The sequence below is a fragment of the Puma concolor genome, chromosome B4 (genome assembly GCF_028749965.1).
Source record: "Puma concolor isolate L17-30 chromosome B4, mPumCon1.1.hap2, whole genome shotgun sequence".
NCBI lineage: Eukaryota > Metazoa > Chordata > Mammalia > Carnivora > Felidae > Puma > Puma concolor.
This window is the reverse complement of record NC_141673.1, coordinates 47147938-47165065: the sequence shown is the minus strand read 5'-3', so window position 1 is coordinate 47165065 and position 17128 is coordinate 47147938. Positions and strand designations below refer to the sequence as shown.

General features: G+C 36.4%; 1 protein-coding gene and 1 long non-coding RNA gene across 2 annotated transcripts in view; one reads left to right on the top strand and one right to left on the bottom strand.

Annotated features, from left to right (window-relative positions):
- The window catches only part of PTPRR (protein tyrosine phosphatase receptor type R), a 244264-nt gene that overhangs the window by 138633 nt on the left and 88503 nt on the right, over positions 1–17128 (bottom strand).
- Positions 1181–15287, top strand: LOC147579042 (uncharacterized). Its single transcript, XR_015253125.1, has 3 exons — positions 1181–1324; positions 13104–13276; positions 15094–15287. It is a non-coding gene; the product is annotated as an uncharacterized LOC147579042 (long non-coding RNA).

Sequence of the window (17128 nt, the reverse complement as noted above, 5' to 3'; positions counted from 1 at the left end):
GGGTTGTTGTGGGGGTTAATTGAGATAAAGCTTCTAACATGCTTAGCACACTGCCTGGAACCTGGTATGCATTCAATAAACGTTACCACTCATTATATTTTTATTATTAAGCTGGCCAGATAGTTTTGCCTTATTTCACAGATAAGGAAACTGAAATTCAAAAAACTGAAATGGCAACCAATAAGTGGCAAAATTAGGGCTCTTAACCAGGCCTTCTAATTCTAAATCCAATTTTCCTATTATGTCATGTGGACATTCCGCAGAAGGCAAGCAAAGGCTAGACTCACTCTGCTTAGTATGGACAATGATGCTTTGCCTCTTAGTCAACTTTACTGTCATTTTATTTAAATTATAATTTACAATGAATTTTATACACATAGCAACTCCTATAATATATCACAAAATAATTATATGTCTTTACTAATGAACTAGTTAACAATGTTTAAAGGGATGAGGGAGATGGGAATGGCTAGTTTAATCAGATACATTGTCTGTAGATCACCTTGTAAGCACCAAACAAAGATTCTGGAATCAAACAAGGAATTTTCAAAATTCACATGTAATCACAATTACTAAAAAACTTTTTGCAAAAGATGTTTATTGAGAAATGTAAGCTGCCAAAAATATAGAAGTAACATGAGAATGACCATGGCTTGAAATAATGGTGTGTTCACCTGGGGATTCAGGAAATCTGGCATAACTAGAACACCTATGACCTGGAAATAACTATAAGTCTATTTACATGAGAGACTAAGGAACTTCTTGGGAAGAAAACTGTGCTAAGAAAAGTGAAGACTGGTTCTCAAAAGAGGGGTTTAAGGACAATGGACTCAAGTGAAATGGAAGAGGAGGTCTAGACTTATAACAGAACTCTGGAGAAGTCAAGCCTGAAACAAAACAAAACAAAACAAATTTTGGGCACTTACAGAACTAAGGAACACACAAGAATGGTAGAAGGAGGGCACGAGAGAGATCCCCTTTCTTCAGCGATGAATACAGAGCAGAGCTCAGTCCACAGAGTGCTCAGTCAGCTAACACACACGGGTCCTCAATGAGGAGAGTCAGCAGCAATCAGAGAACAGTGTCCTTGGTGCATGTATCAATGGCACCAGCATCAGTGCTGGAAGCCTCATAAAGACACAGGCAGATATCACCACTGCCGACAGACAGCCATGGCAACTTTGAGACACAGGAGACTCCAGAACAGGTGACCCCAGTGAGCAAGGGCAGGAGACTTCTTTCTCTTCTATATGCCATACAAAACGAAAAGAACTGTGTGTATGCGAAAGCCAATGTCTTCTAGGGATTCTCAGCAAATATCAGGGTAAGAAAATTGAAGAAGGCTGATGATCTGGTTAATAGTCGGTGCTGATATGTGTGGGGAGGCAGGCAGTAGGGAGATTGCCAGTAATTCCCATGTTGCTAGGGCAACATGGGATTCTTTGACTTTAGGGATGTCGCATACTCCAACATGCTATTCTTTTTGTCACTCTGCAACTGCCTTACTCTATCATCACTCAGTTCTCAGCTTACATGACCCTTCCTCAGGGGCTCTTTGCCACACACACTACTTCTCGATTGAAATTAAATTAAATTTCTTATTCCCTCGGCTGAAATTAATTCTAAAGATGGTGACCGTTAGTATCACTCAAGGTCTGAAGAAAGTTCAAATAAATAAGCAAGATGTTGGAACAGCTTCAGAACAGAATAATAAGAGATGAGATCAATCTTTAATGATTTTCTAACAAGCTACAAATAAAAATTTCACAGTAAGTCTAGAATAAAATAACATAAAATTTCACTCACTGAATGTGTGAAAATAAATCCACATGTTATTAACTCATCAGAAATCTTCTGAGTACATTATTTTTCAATTTTGTATTACCATATAATAAAAATACAGCAGCAACATTCATTATTCATATACCCATTAGAGTATATATATGTCATTTCTGTTTGTATTGCACTGAACTAGAGAAATATATGGGAACCTCATAATTTATCATTCCCTCTACTCCAAATGCAATAATAAAGTTTTGTAATTTATTAACATCAGTAGAATCATTCTTGATAGAAAAAGAAAACAAAAATCTTAACTATTTCTGGTAAGCAAATGCAGCTTATTTGATGTGCTTTCTTTACAGTGTTCAATTTTTGACTATTGCTGGCTGTCATGTCTTTTGAGGAAGACAATTGCTAAAGAACAAATCTTCAAAGACAATTTATTGGGTTCTCTGAGTTCAAAATGTCTTTATTAGAATTTTAATAATAGATAATCTATCTTCCACTTCATCTAAACATCCTGAGATAGACATAAAAAAGTGAGTTTATATGAACCTCAGCCAAGTAGATAGGTGTTTTTTTACATTAGAGTTTTCCTCGCCTTACAAAAAAACATTGGCAGCGAATTAAATCTTACCAAGTGCTATTATGTACCTTTAAGGCCAAATGGATATGTGATTTGTAAATATGTTTACATATTTGGTTTATTATAATCAATAACTTTATCAGCTCTGAAGATAATCATGAAAACTAGGGAAAATTAGGAAAATTTCATGCATATCAACAAATTATTAGACTCCTGCTGTGGATCTGAAAATGAATTAGCAAGATAGAAAACACCATTTGAGAATTTACATTGTGAGGAGATCAGAATAAACACTATGTAAAATAAAAGCTAACTTAAATGCCACATAGACTGTGTCTTCACATTAAAAAAAATTGAGCTTGATTTAAAAAAAGTGTAACTCAGTTGTCTAATCAGGGTGGCAAAGAACACGTTATAAAATAAGAAATAACTAATTAAGGAGTATGAATAAGTCCTGTCTTCTTTGCTCTTCACTCTTTCCTTTTGCCTGCTGCTCGTTTGTTTCCCTGACGTGCAATGGGTGTTTACTTGATTCACTCAGGAAATATTTACTGAGCGTCGAATATATGCCAAACACTGTATACATTGCGCATAAAGTGGTTATTAAGGCACTATTTCTGCTCCCTCCCCCCATTCTTTGCTGTTCTTATCAAAGCCAAATCTCTCCACTTTTGCTCCCATCTCCTGACATATGCTCAAGAATTTTCTTCCTCTTCTGTCTTCCACATCATCAGCCCTTTCCTCACTACTGGATTATTCCAACAGGTACATAAATATGCATATGCCATCTGGAAAATCAAACCTTCATGGAGTCCACATCTCTCTGTACTGATTGTCCATGTCTTTGCTTCCCATCACATGAAATATTTTTGAGCAAATCCTCTATTGTCTCTGCTTAATCCTTATCTCTGGTTCACTCTTCGACTGCTCTGGTCTGATACTGACCCAACTAAAAGAAACCAGTCTTGTCCAGATCGCCAATGACCTCCAAGTTGCCAGGTCCAAGAGAAACATGCATATTCTCATCTCTTTCTCAGCAGCTATTTGGTACACTTGACTACTCTTTCCTTCTTGAAACTTTCTACTCTTAGCTTCTGTGGCATCATATTCTCCCAGCTTTTCAGTGGGAGAACTTCAGTGATGTTCCTTCTCATTTCCTTTTTTGCCTCTTCTTCCACCCAAATTCTAAATGCTGATGGGATTGAGGGCCTCTTCCTGGACACTTTTTATTTTCAATATGTATCTAAGGATATATTGATCCAGTCCCAGCCTTTGCACACTCTGATGTTGTTCAAATATCTACCTCCAGCCCACGTCTGTCTCCTGAGTCCCATAGACTCATGCATCTAACTGCTACCTGATACCTCTAAGGAGATGTCTAAAAGGAACCTCAAATTTAATATGTCCAAAATTGAGATTCAGATTATTCTTAAACCTGTTATTCTTCTAAGTTTCTCATTTTAGCAAATTGAACTACAAATCATCCAATTGCAAAAGATAACAATCTGGGAGCACCTGTAAATCCTTTCTCTCCTTCATATACCACATCCATTCCATCCTCAAGATCTGTCAGTTCTGCCTCCAAATACACAAGAAGTCTTCCCACTTTGATCTATCTCCACTGTCAGCACCAAGTTCACTTACCATCATCTATTTCTTGGGATACTATTATAGCATTCTTGTTCCCATTTTTGTCCCTTTTCAATCCATTCTTCACATAGCATCAAAAGAAATCTTTTAAAAATGTGAATAAGATCACATCTGTTCAATCCAAAAATTCTTTAAGGCTTCTTTCCCACTGCTTTTAGAATAAAGTCCTAGCTTCTCACTATGGCCTACAAAGTTCTACATATTTATGTCTCCAGCTTACTTTGTCAGTTTCATCTTCCTGTCTTTCCAATGTTCTAGCCACACTGGCATGCTCTCTACTTTGAAGACCTTTTTACTGGCTGCTCCTTCTGTTTCCAATGTTGTTCTGCTAAATCTTGAATTGCTTTACTTTCATTCTTTAGGTCTTGGCTCAGAGTCCGTCCTCATGGAGGCCACTCTAACATCTTATCTAAAGAAGCACCCCACCCCCACCCTCATCACAATCTCTATCTCAGTACCCTGTGTGCTTCTTCCATAGGCCTTATTAGAACCTCTAATAAATACATTTGTGTAATACATATATGTATAAATATATATATGTGTATATAAATACATATACAAGAGAGAGTATCTATCAATATACTATCTATATCTATAAATATCTATATACTATCTCTATAGATATCTATGTCTATATCATCTATATCTGTATCTATATATCTGAATGTTAGAAATTTGAGGAGTAAGCCACATTTTCCCTGTTCACCCCAGTGCCCATCAGAATTCCTGGCACATAAGTAGATGTTCAATAAATACTTGTTGGCCAGACAAATGGAAGAAAACAGAAAATAACAAGGAGTAGAAGGAAACAGAAAATAACAAATAATTGTCTAAAGGCCCTGGTAGAGGAAGAACAAGGGGCTTCATAAGCATCTTTTAAGGGTATCTAATCCTTCCATCAGGGAAGAGAAATAAGGTCAACTTATTTCCCTGACCATACCTATACACACTGACCTTCACTTCAGAGAACACTCCAATGTACCCATAGAACAAACCACATTATTTAGCCATGTAGTATAAGTTTGTCTATATGTGTTAAATATATATACACATATATTACATGTATATTATATGTACCTATATTAAATAAAACACACTCAAAACTAAATATATCACTACATCATGTATTTTGTTTTAAGTGCTGGGTATATTGTTCTTAATTCTTTATCACAAGTTAAAGATTCTGATTGAAGTCTAAGCATCACATGTATATTTCCTCTAAAATAAATGTATTTATATAAAATTTCAGCAAGATAATGTCTCAAAAAAGTTGAGAGCCATGGGAGAAGCTTACATGTACTTCTTACAATAAACAATGCCCAGGTGTGATATTTCTATTTTTTATCATTAGAGGTCTTACAGCATTGATTTTTTTCACAACATGGACATATATGTTCACTTGGAGATATATATATCACTTGGAGATATATATTTATATATATTGGAAGAAAATATATTATATATATATATTAAAATTACAAAATACATATTAGAAAATCCTTACTGATGAGAAAAAAAGAACACTTCAAATGTTTCATGAATAAATCATTTTAAAGAAGAGGGGGTTTTCATAAAATAAGCCCAGTCCGAGACTTGTATATAAATGTACAGCACCCAACATAATGCATGTCACCGGCACTTGGTCACATAGCAGTACAGATCATGGGCAGAATCTTAGAGAGAGCCGCAGCACTCAGGTAGCCTGACCAGCTTTTAATCAGCAGCTTATTGTAAATAACATCATAACAGGTGATTCAGAAGAATCAACGGTCACAGTGATATAAATAAAACACAGGAAAGCACAGGGAGTCCTGATGACTATGTTGTCCAGCTTACCTACCTATCTGAGGTGTAACAAGCATCTGGAAACATGATGCCCACATCGGAATGTGCTGCTGGACTGTACAGTTTAAGACTATTGTGAATGTGGGCACACACATTGGTTTAGCTGTTTTGCCAAAAGCTAACAAAGGAGAGTAATAACAGAACATCTCTTCCTGCCATATCTGGACCTTGCCTACCTCTCTTAACTTGTCTAAACCATTTTTCTTTCTTTGCTGTGGCTGTGGAGTTTGATTGTGAAATCCCTGAGCCCTTACAGAATGAGATACACTATCAAAGAGAGGTAGGAACCAGTTGACACAATAGGTCAGTGATGAGGGAAGAAGGGGATGGGGCCAAGGGGATGATTAAGGAGAAACTTGAACACATAAAGTTTTATATCAATAATAATACTAAGAGCTAATGCCTAGGTAGCACTTGCTATGTTGCAGTCACTGTAAGAGGTTACCCGTAATACACTGACTTAATTCATCTTTGCAACGAACTCATGAGGTAGGTAAAATTTTATCCTCATTTACTAATGAGAAAACTGAGGCTCAAAATGTTAATGGCTTTCTCAAGATTACGTGTCTATTAAGTCATGAACATTCTCCCCCTCTACACACACACACACACACACACACACACACACACACACACACACATGGGATTCATTATCATGGAGAAGATCATATTTAAACTAGTTAAAAAAAAAAATACTGTGGCATAGTAGAATGAGAGTTGAATGAAAACGTGATATAATAACACAATATATCTCATAAAATATAAAGATTTAGGTTATGATCCTGGATTTCCCAGGATCCAGTTGGGCACTTTATAACACTTTATAATATTGGAATACAGTTTTCCTTTTTTTTTTTTTTTTTTTTGGAATACAGCTTTCTTAGCTCTAAATGGATAGGGCTGGATTCTACAATGTTAAGGCCCACTGTGATAATTAATTTTATGTGTCAATTTGATTGGGCCACGAGATGCCCAGATGTTTGATTGAACAATACTCAGGGTGTGTCTATGATTGTGTTTCCGAATGAAATTAACATTTGAATTGGTTAACATAGTAAAGAAGACTGCCCTCCCCAATGTGGGTGGGCCTCGTCCAATCTGTTCAAAGGCTGAGTAAGAATACTGCTCTCTCTGCTTATCTGTCTTCAAGCTGGGACATTGGTCTTCTGCTTTATGACTGGCTTGGACTAGAGCTTAACACCATTGGTTCTCCTGGTTCTCAGGCCTTTGAACTCATACTGGCACTATATTATTGGCTTTCCTGGATCTCCAGCTTGCCTACCACAAATCTTGGAATTTCCTAGCCATCTTAACCATGTAAGCTAATTTCTTATAATAAATTATATATTTATGAATATGAATATATATTCATTCCCTATTGGTTCTGTTTCTCTAGAGAACTCAGATTAATATGCCCATCTAATAATACTCACAATCTATAACAGTTTTTTCAAATATACTATGACTGAATTCTTTCTCGCACATCCTCCTTGAATTTGTAGAAAGTTTTTGTTTCCACCCTATAGACATAAGGATAAAAACAGATGGTGTGGGGGTGTAGCAGAGTAGACTGTGGTTACCAAATTGAGAGAATATTTATTGGAAACCTATAAGAGTCAGTTTTGTCTTTTGCCCACATTGTTGAACAGAATGCTTATACAAACGAAATAGTCATCACCCTCTAGTTTAGCTCCCTTGTCTGACAGGAAAGAAAAAATACGAGGTTATATGGAGTTCTCACTGAAAAGAAATAAATGGTTATACTAAAATAATTATTGAATTATTCAGAAAATATGAGCAACATCAGCTTTAAAAAAGCTGTCTTTGCAGACACAATTTATTAAATTAATGCAACCTTATAAAAATATTTTTACAAATGCCCTTCCTTGTTTCACAAAGTACTGTTTTATTTACTCCATTAGGAATGATGAGCAAATTATACTCAGAAGAGGGGTGTAGAAGAAGTCATATTTTGTGAGATTTTAATCAGTACTAGTTATGGGAATCAGGTGTATGATACAACAGTTAAAATGCCTTTGTATATTGGTATCAATGATGGGGCAGTGAATTTGTAGTTAGCCCTAAACGTACTGTGATACTTTTTGCAAACACATGTTAGATAGAAATTAAGAATCAAGGCATGTTAAAGTGATGGTATCTTAGAGATTATGTTGTTTTAGCTCTCTCAATTTACAAATGTATTTATCAAATCCAAAGGAAGGCAGCTTCCCATGCACACAGCTATTGGGAGGTCACACAGCTAGACCTGGGTTTTCAGAGTTCCATGCCAGGAATCCTTTCTCTTTACTTGCCGTATTTATAACTAGTGTCAATATTTTGAAATATAGCATTTCAATATATGATTCTGTGAGAACATAAATAATTAACTGCTTTCAGCATTGAATAAAATTTTTTCCAATATGGTATTTTGGAAACTTCTTATTTAAAAAAGAATTAGGCCTGAAATGGCAATATGAATGTCACTTTTGGCATATCCATGTCAGAATGACCTACTCCAACTCATAAGAAGGAATTAGTGTTTGGGTGTATTATTATCACGTAGATTTGGCTTATATTACATATCTACATGGAGTACAAGCCTAATTTAATATGAGTAAGCTGTTAATTTTGTCTTCAAAACCAAAATTTAGAAAAAATATTGATCATATCTTATAAAAGTAAATTTTTTGATTTGGGTCATGCTGAAGTTTTGTTACTGAAGCATTTGCTGTCTGCTTATGTGCCAAAGAGAATGGTCGTGTTAAAGTGTTGTACTGTCCCTAGAATCCCTGCAACATCTCTACAAATTTCATCACACCAACACCTTTTCACGGCCAATGGCATCCAGGGGCCCATTCTGGGCATGGAGAGTTAGTAGCTTCCAATCACAGAGATAGGAATTGTGGGTCAGTAAACTAAAGAAGCATCTCAGGGGGTTTCCAGGTCAATAACAAATTGAAATGTCCAGAGTTGGATAAATTTAATTGAGAACATCAAGAAGGAGAAATATATGAATTCAAGTAGATAGAGGCCAATACTTATGCAACAAACATGGAAGTTTGAAGTTTGTGGTAAGAAGATGTACAGAAGATTCACTGGGCCACTGGATAACAATTTTTCAGACAGTTCCTATGGACTCAAATGTGGGAATTCTGGGGTCATGTCTGCATAAAGAAAGATTTTTCTATCATTCCCTATCACCTATCAGAAGACAGAACCGTTTGTTTTTACTTTCTAAGTGTAATTAGGTCATTTCTCCATATTGATGAAGAAATATTATACAAATTGACAATCATTCTATAGAACTGTTGGTCATACCTCTTCCTGTCTGCTGCTAAAATGTGTGTGTGTGTGCACGTGTGCGTGTGTGTGTGTACGCTCTTACGTTCATGGCAGGGACTAGTGTAAGAGGCACACAAGGTGCAAGATACAAGGAGGTGCTCAATCTTACAGTTGAGCTGAGGTCAGTATTTTGAATATTTCGTATTAGAAATGGGACCAGAATCTGTTTGCATGACTCTGGGAGTGAGGACCTCTTCATATTTTGTGCCCTTCGTGCCTCTTTTGCCTCACTCCAGTCCTGGCCCTGTGTGTGTGTGTGTGTGTGTGTGTGCATGTGCATTTTAACTCCAAATTTGGGTCTTTAATTCTTATGCTCTTTATAGTTAGGTTGATCAAGGCTATTTTGTTTTGGCATTTGAAGACACCTGATGCTAGCCATTTACGTAGTAAGTAAATTTACCTACACTTCATAGCAATACTATATGAACATCCATTGGCTCTTTACAATTGAATAAAGGTTTACCCAAGGCCACACAAGAATTAACAGAAACAGGATTGGAATCAGTCTGCTTCCTGGTTCCTTGCTTCCATCACACCACCCACTGCCTTCACATCCAAGGACAGACTGTTGACAGTCTTGATGAATGTGTGAACATGCTGGGAACCACAGGCCATTGCACTGGAGTTTATAAAAACTGAACTTTAAGATGATTGCTTTTACAAAATGAAATTTCTATTTTTTCCAGTCCTTGTGAACATTTCAAAATATAATATAGAAAAAATAAATATCATTCCTATTTTCACCAAAAGATAGCAGCTAATATTTTATATATCTCTCCCCAGGCTTATTTTCTCACATACAAACAAGATACTATGTGCCTTTTTTATTATTATTATTGCTTTTAAAAGAAATAGCCTTATACTCTATGATGTTATCCTTTTGTTTTTACTTAATATCTGATGCCATTTTTCTCGGTTCAAATATGGGTTTATCTCATATAAATATTTAAAATTGTTAAAAATTAATCTTCATGAGTGGACCTTTATGTTGTTTCCTGCAACATTTTTATCCTGCAACATTCTTTGTACATTTCTTGTATTACTTTCTTAGGATTTATAAAATTAGAATTACTGGGTCAAAATCCATGGCTTTTTGAGAGACTTTTGATAATTTTGCCAAATTACCAGGGAGGTTATAAAATGCTCATTTCCACTGACAGTTTTAGTGTAGAGCTGGTTGCCTTTTAATAGGATTAATGTTTTTCTGTATTTAAGATAAGCCCATTTTTAAAAAATTTTTGCTGTTATTCTATGTGATCAGTTGTTCTTATTTCTAGAGCCATCAAACACTGAAATCAATTATTAAAAATTTTTTAAAAAATATTTATTTTTGTGAGAGAGAGAGAGAGCAGAACAGGGGAGGAGCAGAGAGAGAGGGAGACACAGAATCAGAAACAGGCTCCAGGCTCTGAGCTGTCAGCACAGAGCCTGACACGGGGCTCGAACTCACGAACCGCGAGATCATGACCTGAGCCGAAGTCAAACGCTTAACCAACCGAGCCACCCAGGTGCCCCTGAAATCAATCAATTTACTCATTCATTCATTCATTCATTCATTCATTTATTTTTCAAATACTTATTGTGTACACAGCAAGTTTTACATGTGATAGAGGAAAATATAAATAAGAGTATTCTCCCTCAAAAATTACCTGTGTGACCACACAACATCAACTGATATGAAGCACTGGCTTAAAGAGTCATGAACTATCTCATTTAATCCTCACTACAACCAAATGGGGTGGATTCCATTATTTTCCCCATGTAAATGAGGAAACTGAGGTGTATTGCTCAACATCACACAGTTTGTAAATGGTAGAGTTAAGATATAAATTCTGGCAATTTGACACTATGCTCTTAACCAACATGTTACAATGTCTAAAAGATATACACAAATAGATCCAATATTAGAAAAAATACGTGGTAAGACCAGTGTGTGTGGCTCCTGGCCAGAAACAGGATACGACATGTAATTGGTTCAAAGCAAAAAATTCTTGACCTGGTAATAGAACCTCAGGTGCTGATGTGGTCTCTCCACCTGGCTAAGTGATGTAGAAGCTACTGTACCTGTAGTTCTGGCCTCTTCAGATCTGGTATATTTCTTACCCTTACAGGCCTAAGCTCAGTAAACCAATACAGACATGACTTCATGATAGATCAAGGAGAAACAGAGGAGCTTTATCCCCTCACTTGCCTCTTAATCCTGTGTACATTCCTGATGCTGCTTGACTGCCTGTTTGGGAGTCATCTGAAAAGAAAACAACCTTGAACTGAGTCTGAGTTATTCTTTCCAGCCTTTGACTCTAGACTAGGAGTTTGGACCTGTTCTAGCTCACCATTTCCAGCAAAATACCATAATCGTTAAAATATTATAATAGTTCAAAAGAGAGTTAAGGTGATCAGGGATGATTCTACTACATCTCTTGGCTGGATGGGCCTTGATGGGTGGAACTTCAGTTTGGAAAAGGATGGCAAGAACATTTCCATAGAATCCATAATAGGCAGGCAGCATTGCACGCCTATAGAAGATGTTGTATTGGTGGGGGGTGATAAGAAATCCAGTTTGACCAAAGGTTTTGGCATATATATGGGGTATGGTGGAAAAAATGAACAAGGAATGCAAGTTAGGTCCAAATTACCGAGAGCCTTGATTGCCACGCTATGAAGTTTTATTTTGATTTTGCATGTTCTGGGAAACCACTAAAAGTTAAACTATTGAGCGCAGCAATAAAATTCCTCTATAAATGATTCTCAAAATCCCTTTGCAAATTCTTAGCACGCAGTTTCCCCACCAGGACATTTACATATTCCTTTAGATCCAGACATCCAATACTGCCAATTGTTCCCTCCCCACACACACCATGTCATTTTATACCCCCATGCCTTTCCCTTGCTTATTCTTTTCTGAATTGTTTTGAGCCCCCCATTCTTTTTTTTAATCAAATCTTACTTATCCCAAAAGCCCCGCCTAAGTGCTACTTCCATGATATCCTTATCCCAAATCAGGAATTTCCCTTTTTCTTTCCTACAGCTGATTTCTTTCTGCCTTATTTACTTGCTCTGTGTGGATATATTACTGAGAGGTTGACCCAACAGCAGTTTCTAAGGACCTTCTTTCTCCCTTGCCGCTTCCAACAGAGGGGTTGGAAAAATGAAGTACTCATTTCTGGAGCCTTCTGTCCAGCTAAGTGTGGTCCCATGGCACAGTTCTGACAAATAGGCAGGGCACTTAATAGGGAAGCTTATGCTTTCTTATAAAGGATACAGGCACCAGGGGGAAGCTCTCTGCCTCCTCCTCCTGCTTTGAACACAGACATGATGCTCAGAGACGTGGCAGCTACCTTAAGATCATGAGGTAGAAAGCACAAAGTCGGAAGTACAGGCCAAGGATGGCAAAGTGAAGAGATGGGATGTTGTTGAACTACTGCATCTGACTAGGACTGCTCACATACGGACACCTTACATGTGAGAAATTAAAATTATTTATTGCATGAGCTAGTGTTTTGTTTCTTGCTGCTGAGTGCATTCCTAGTGGATACAATCTACTTGCCCATCATTACCACCAGATTCTAAGTTCTTGGTTTAATATATTTTAAATTCCTTGATGAAAAATTTCAAATATCTTTGTCTTTCCATTTATTTTTTTTATCCTAACCATTTGTTAATAGTGCTGAATAAGTGCTGAATTGACTGACTATAGTTTCATCTACCAATGTGATCAATTCAACTAAGAGTGAGAAAGGAAGAAACTAAATATAACAGCTAACTAAACACTACTTAATATACTTTCTTTAAAAATATCCTGTGAAACACCTTTTAGATTTTAACATTTTCCCATGTTGATATATTATTTAATCTGGACAAAGCTGAACTCATAATGTTAAATTTCCACTTTATTTAGATGAACTTTGGAATGGAAGACATATTAGTACTTTGTTTTTGCAAGCTATCATGCAAGGAAAAGATAAACAACTAGCAGGAGTCATGTAAATACAGCTGGACTTTCCAGTGATGTCATCGTGTTTCATTGTTTATCACTCCTTGTTTGCACTATTCCCCAATAAATACATCCAGGTAAGCATCTGCTATGTTCATTGAACTCCAAAGATCCACCCTGAAGTAATTTTCAGTACTTCTGTCCCAATAAAAACTTCTTTCATCTAAAATTAATAACCAATTGCTGTCATTGAATGGGAAGACACAAAACACACAGAGTCCCTAGAATTTATTTTGTAGAAGTCAATTATCAAATGTTAAGTGGGAGACCTGCCCAGTATATTTTCTGATGTTGGGTAATAATATTTAAAAAGTTTAGTCTTTAAGAATGTAGACAAAATATCATTACTTTCACAGAGGTCATTTCTCTTATTTTCTTGGTACACATAAAAATCAGTGGTAAAAGGTCAGTATGCATTCACCACTTTTAGATTGACCATCTAACTTTGTAACAATTACCTGAGTGTAAGTTTTAAAGGATCAGTTTCTTCAATATTGAATTAATGCAACAATGCTGCTCTTATATATAATAAACATAAAATTTATACCACAAACTCATGCTGCCTGGAAATGCTTATAAGAAAGCATTTCTAAGCTAAATTTGTTCAGAATTTAAGTAGTTTCTCAAAGAGAATGAGGATGCTATATAGTGAGACATGTATCTAGCATTTAAAGTGACAATGAAAATCTCAGCGCCAGGCATATTTTTCCCCCTTAACAAATTAGCATAATTATGTGTCTGTCTTTCACAGGAGGACAAAAGCTCTATGAGCCAATTAGCTTTAAGACCTTGTAGGTAAGAAAATCAAACCTAATTGAAATGCACCACAGCAATTCCGTGACTGCATATCTTGTCAGCATTAACTAGGATCTGACAGATTATTCTTCTAAAGGGTAATGCATATTAGCGAATGTGCAATGAAGCAACTAACAAAAAGTCAGGGCACTCTCTGGTATCATTGTGATTTGTCAGTGACAGTGAGGACAGGGAGATGAAGATTCGCTATAATAAAACTTCCCATCAATAAAAATACAAGATGAAAAGGATTATCTTCAGCATAGATGTTAGATGTTTGCATTTGATGGGCACAACTGCAGTTTTCAAACTGATGCAAAATGACAAGGAAAGGTTCTGTTCTGCAATAACAGTTTCATGGGACATTATTATGAACTGACAGGTGCCTACAAAATATGATATCCTCCTTTTCACCTTGTTTGGAGTTCATGTCAGAGTTCAGTAAACATGTCCCCAAATGTGAAATTCTTCAGGCTTGAAAGGCTCAAAGGCAAAGTGAATAGAGATAATAATTCAATCTAGCTGACTCTTAAATACAGAGAACAAACTAAGGGTTACTGGAGGGGTGTTGGGGAAGAGGATGGGCTAAATGGGTGATGGGCATTAAGAAGGGCACTTGTTGGGATGAGCACTGGGTTTCATATGTAAGTGATGGATCACTAAATTCTACTACACTATTATTATTACATTATTACACTATATGTTAACTAACTTGGATTTAAGTAAAATTAAAAAATTTTTCAGTTTAGCCGATTAAATAAGTAGAAGTATTTACTTTCTAAATAATTCTGGGTTTGGGGGGGGGGAGAGGGGGAACTAGCTTCCAAAATGCTTCAAAGTGAATACTATAGCTGTTAAATAAGTACTCCCAATCAAACAATATCGTTCGGTAGAGGTTGGCCTCCATGTAAAACACAACAGAAATGCTAGCCTGTCAACCCCAGGCAATTCTGATCTCCAGGATACTTTAATTGTATATTTCCAGAGTACTGAAGCAAATGTAGGTTGTGCTGGATATTTACAATTATTAATAGCAATACTAACATTTGAACCCTTCGTGTGCACTAGTTCACTGAATTTTTCCCACACCCTTATGCAGGTTCCATTACCATGTCCACTCTGCCAAAAAGAAAACTGCAGATGAAGAGCAGAAGGTCAATAACTTGCCCAAGGTCAAATAGCTATAAGCAGTGGATATAGGGCCCAACTCTATGGCTACAGCATTATCCATTATATTGCCCTGTAAAGTCAAAATGGATTCCATAGCAGGTAATAAAGCAAAATTTCAGTGGTTTCCTTTAGCACTAATATTTACCGCGAGATTTTCCTGTTTTTAAGACATGACTTCATTTTAGTTTTTCAGCTCACTTTATGTCAGCCAAGAACCCCTCAGAAGATACATTATGCAATTGGTAGGGATTATCAATGTGATTTCCATCTTTCTGCTATGTTTTAAGGATGGTTTAAAATTTTGCTTTTCCTCTTCACCAGCTGACCTTTCTTTGTCATCTTTTTTTTGTATTCTCCCCAATTAGGGAAGCCACAAAATCCCAGAGGTGTTAGAATAGAAGAGTTAGCTCACAGCATTGTAAGATGCTGTTCTAAATGCCAATATAATTGTACAAGAGACCCTGGCAGTAGAGTGGATGAACAGAACACTTCAGAGGTGCATAAATGTGCATTACCACAGGAACCCACACTACCCTCCAAAAGGCGAGCTTTAGAAATGCATCAGTGCAAATTGTTCCAGAACACAAGAGCTTTCATGAAACATTAACAGTGATTTACTAGGCCAGGTGGACAACTTGTTAGAGCATGTCACTAAAGTGCTTTAAAGGAGAGGAGAGAGAAAAATCCATAGGCCCGCTCCATTTAATCCCCCAAGGAATAGGTTTATTTTCTGCTGTGTGCTCACCTCTAATAAGATCACAGCACTTTTAGAAAGGATGGATATGACTTCTCTAACCCACATCTCCCATCTGAGAAACTGCAATAACAATTAACTATTAATGACAAGAAGAAAATAAGCTTTCTTTTTCCCTTGGCAATCTGTCACAATGAACTCAGCTGGTAGTTTGAGAAGCAGTTCGGTTTGTTTCTCTGTCAAAAGGATATCATCTTAGGGGTAAGAAACGCACATTCTTCAGGAAAGTGGCCTTCTCACAGATAAAACTAGAGCTAAATGATTTTTACATTATTATTGCAGATGCATTTCCACTTTCATAAATCATGGGCAGATGAAAAATGTCACTAAATAGAGTCAGCAATAAGAAAAAAGTACCTCTTGCTTTCTGGGGCTATACAAGCAACCCCTAGTTTAATTGCTTGATTATTTTGATGTTCTTTTTTCTGAAAACCAATGTTTGGGCATCAAATTAATTCTAAATTTTATAATCTGGGGTAAGAGTTTCAGCACATTCTTGGACATAATTTGCTGCACTTTGAATTATCTCACGTTCTGGGTTGAGAACCAATGCTTTCACTAATAACTCTTTTGCTACAATAGGTGACACCTTAACTTTTTAATATATGCAACAGGAACCAAGCTTCTTATCTCTTTTTCCCCACACATAAATTCACCATCCTGTTCATGGCATTGGCTAACAAGATGCCATATCTTTGACCTATTGATATTCAATGTATAAAAAAATCTCAGAATTAAGACTATAACTGCTTGACAAAGTCTTCTAGAAAACAAGGGATATTTTTACTATTGACTTGTCATTAGACAGGTTTGAGAAACCTTCTGAAAACTCTACTTGTCTCTTACTTTCTTGCCAAAATAGAACTTAAACCTATCAGAAATTTTCCTATCAAAATCCATTTCCTATCTTCTTTGAACTTAACCCATCAAATGCTTAAGTCCCGTGGATATTTTGTTTCTTCAAATTTGAGAAGTCAGGAATTACACTTTTAGGTATCAAAGATTTACCCTCCTTCCTACAATGAATATAAAACCAGACAAAATATATGAAACCATGGTTTTCAGATATTGGACAACAGGTAGCACAGGACGGTGATCCCTGAGAGGAGGAAGCTAATGGGAGGACCTTACCAGTACCTCAGGTTGTTGGCTGTAGCAAGGAGAAACTGAGGCCCAAAGACCTCTGAATTCAGAATTCAGAAATGACAAG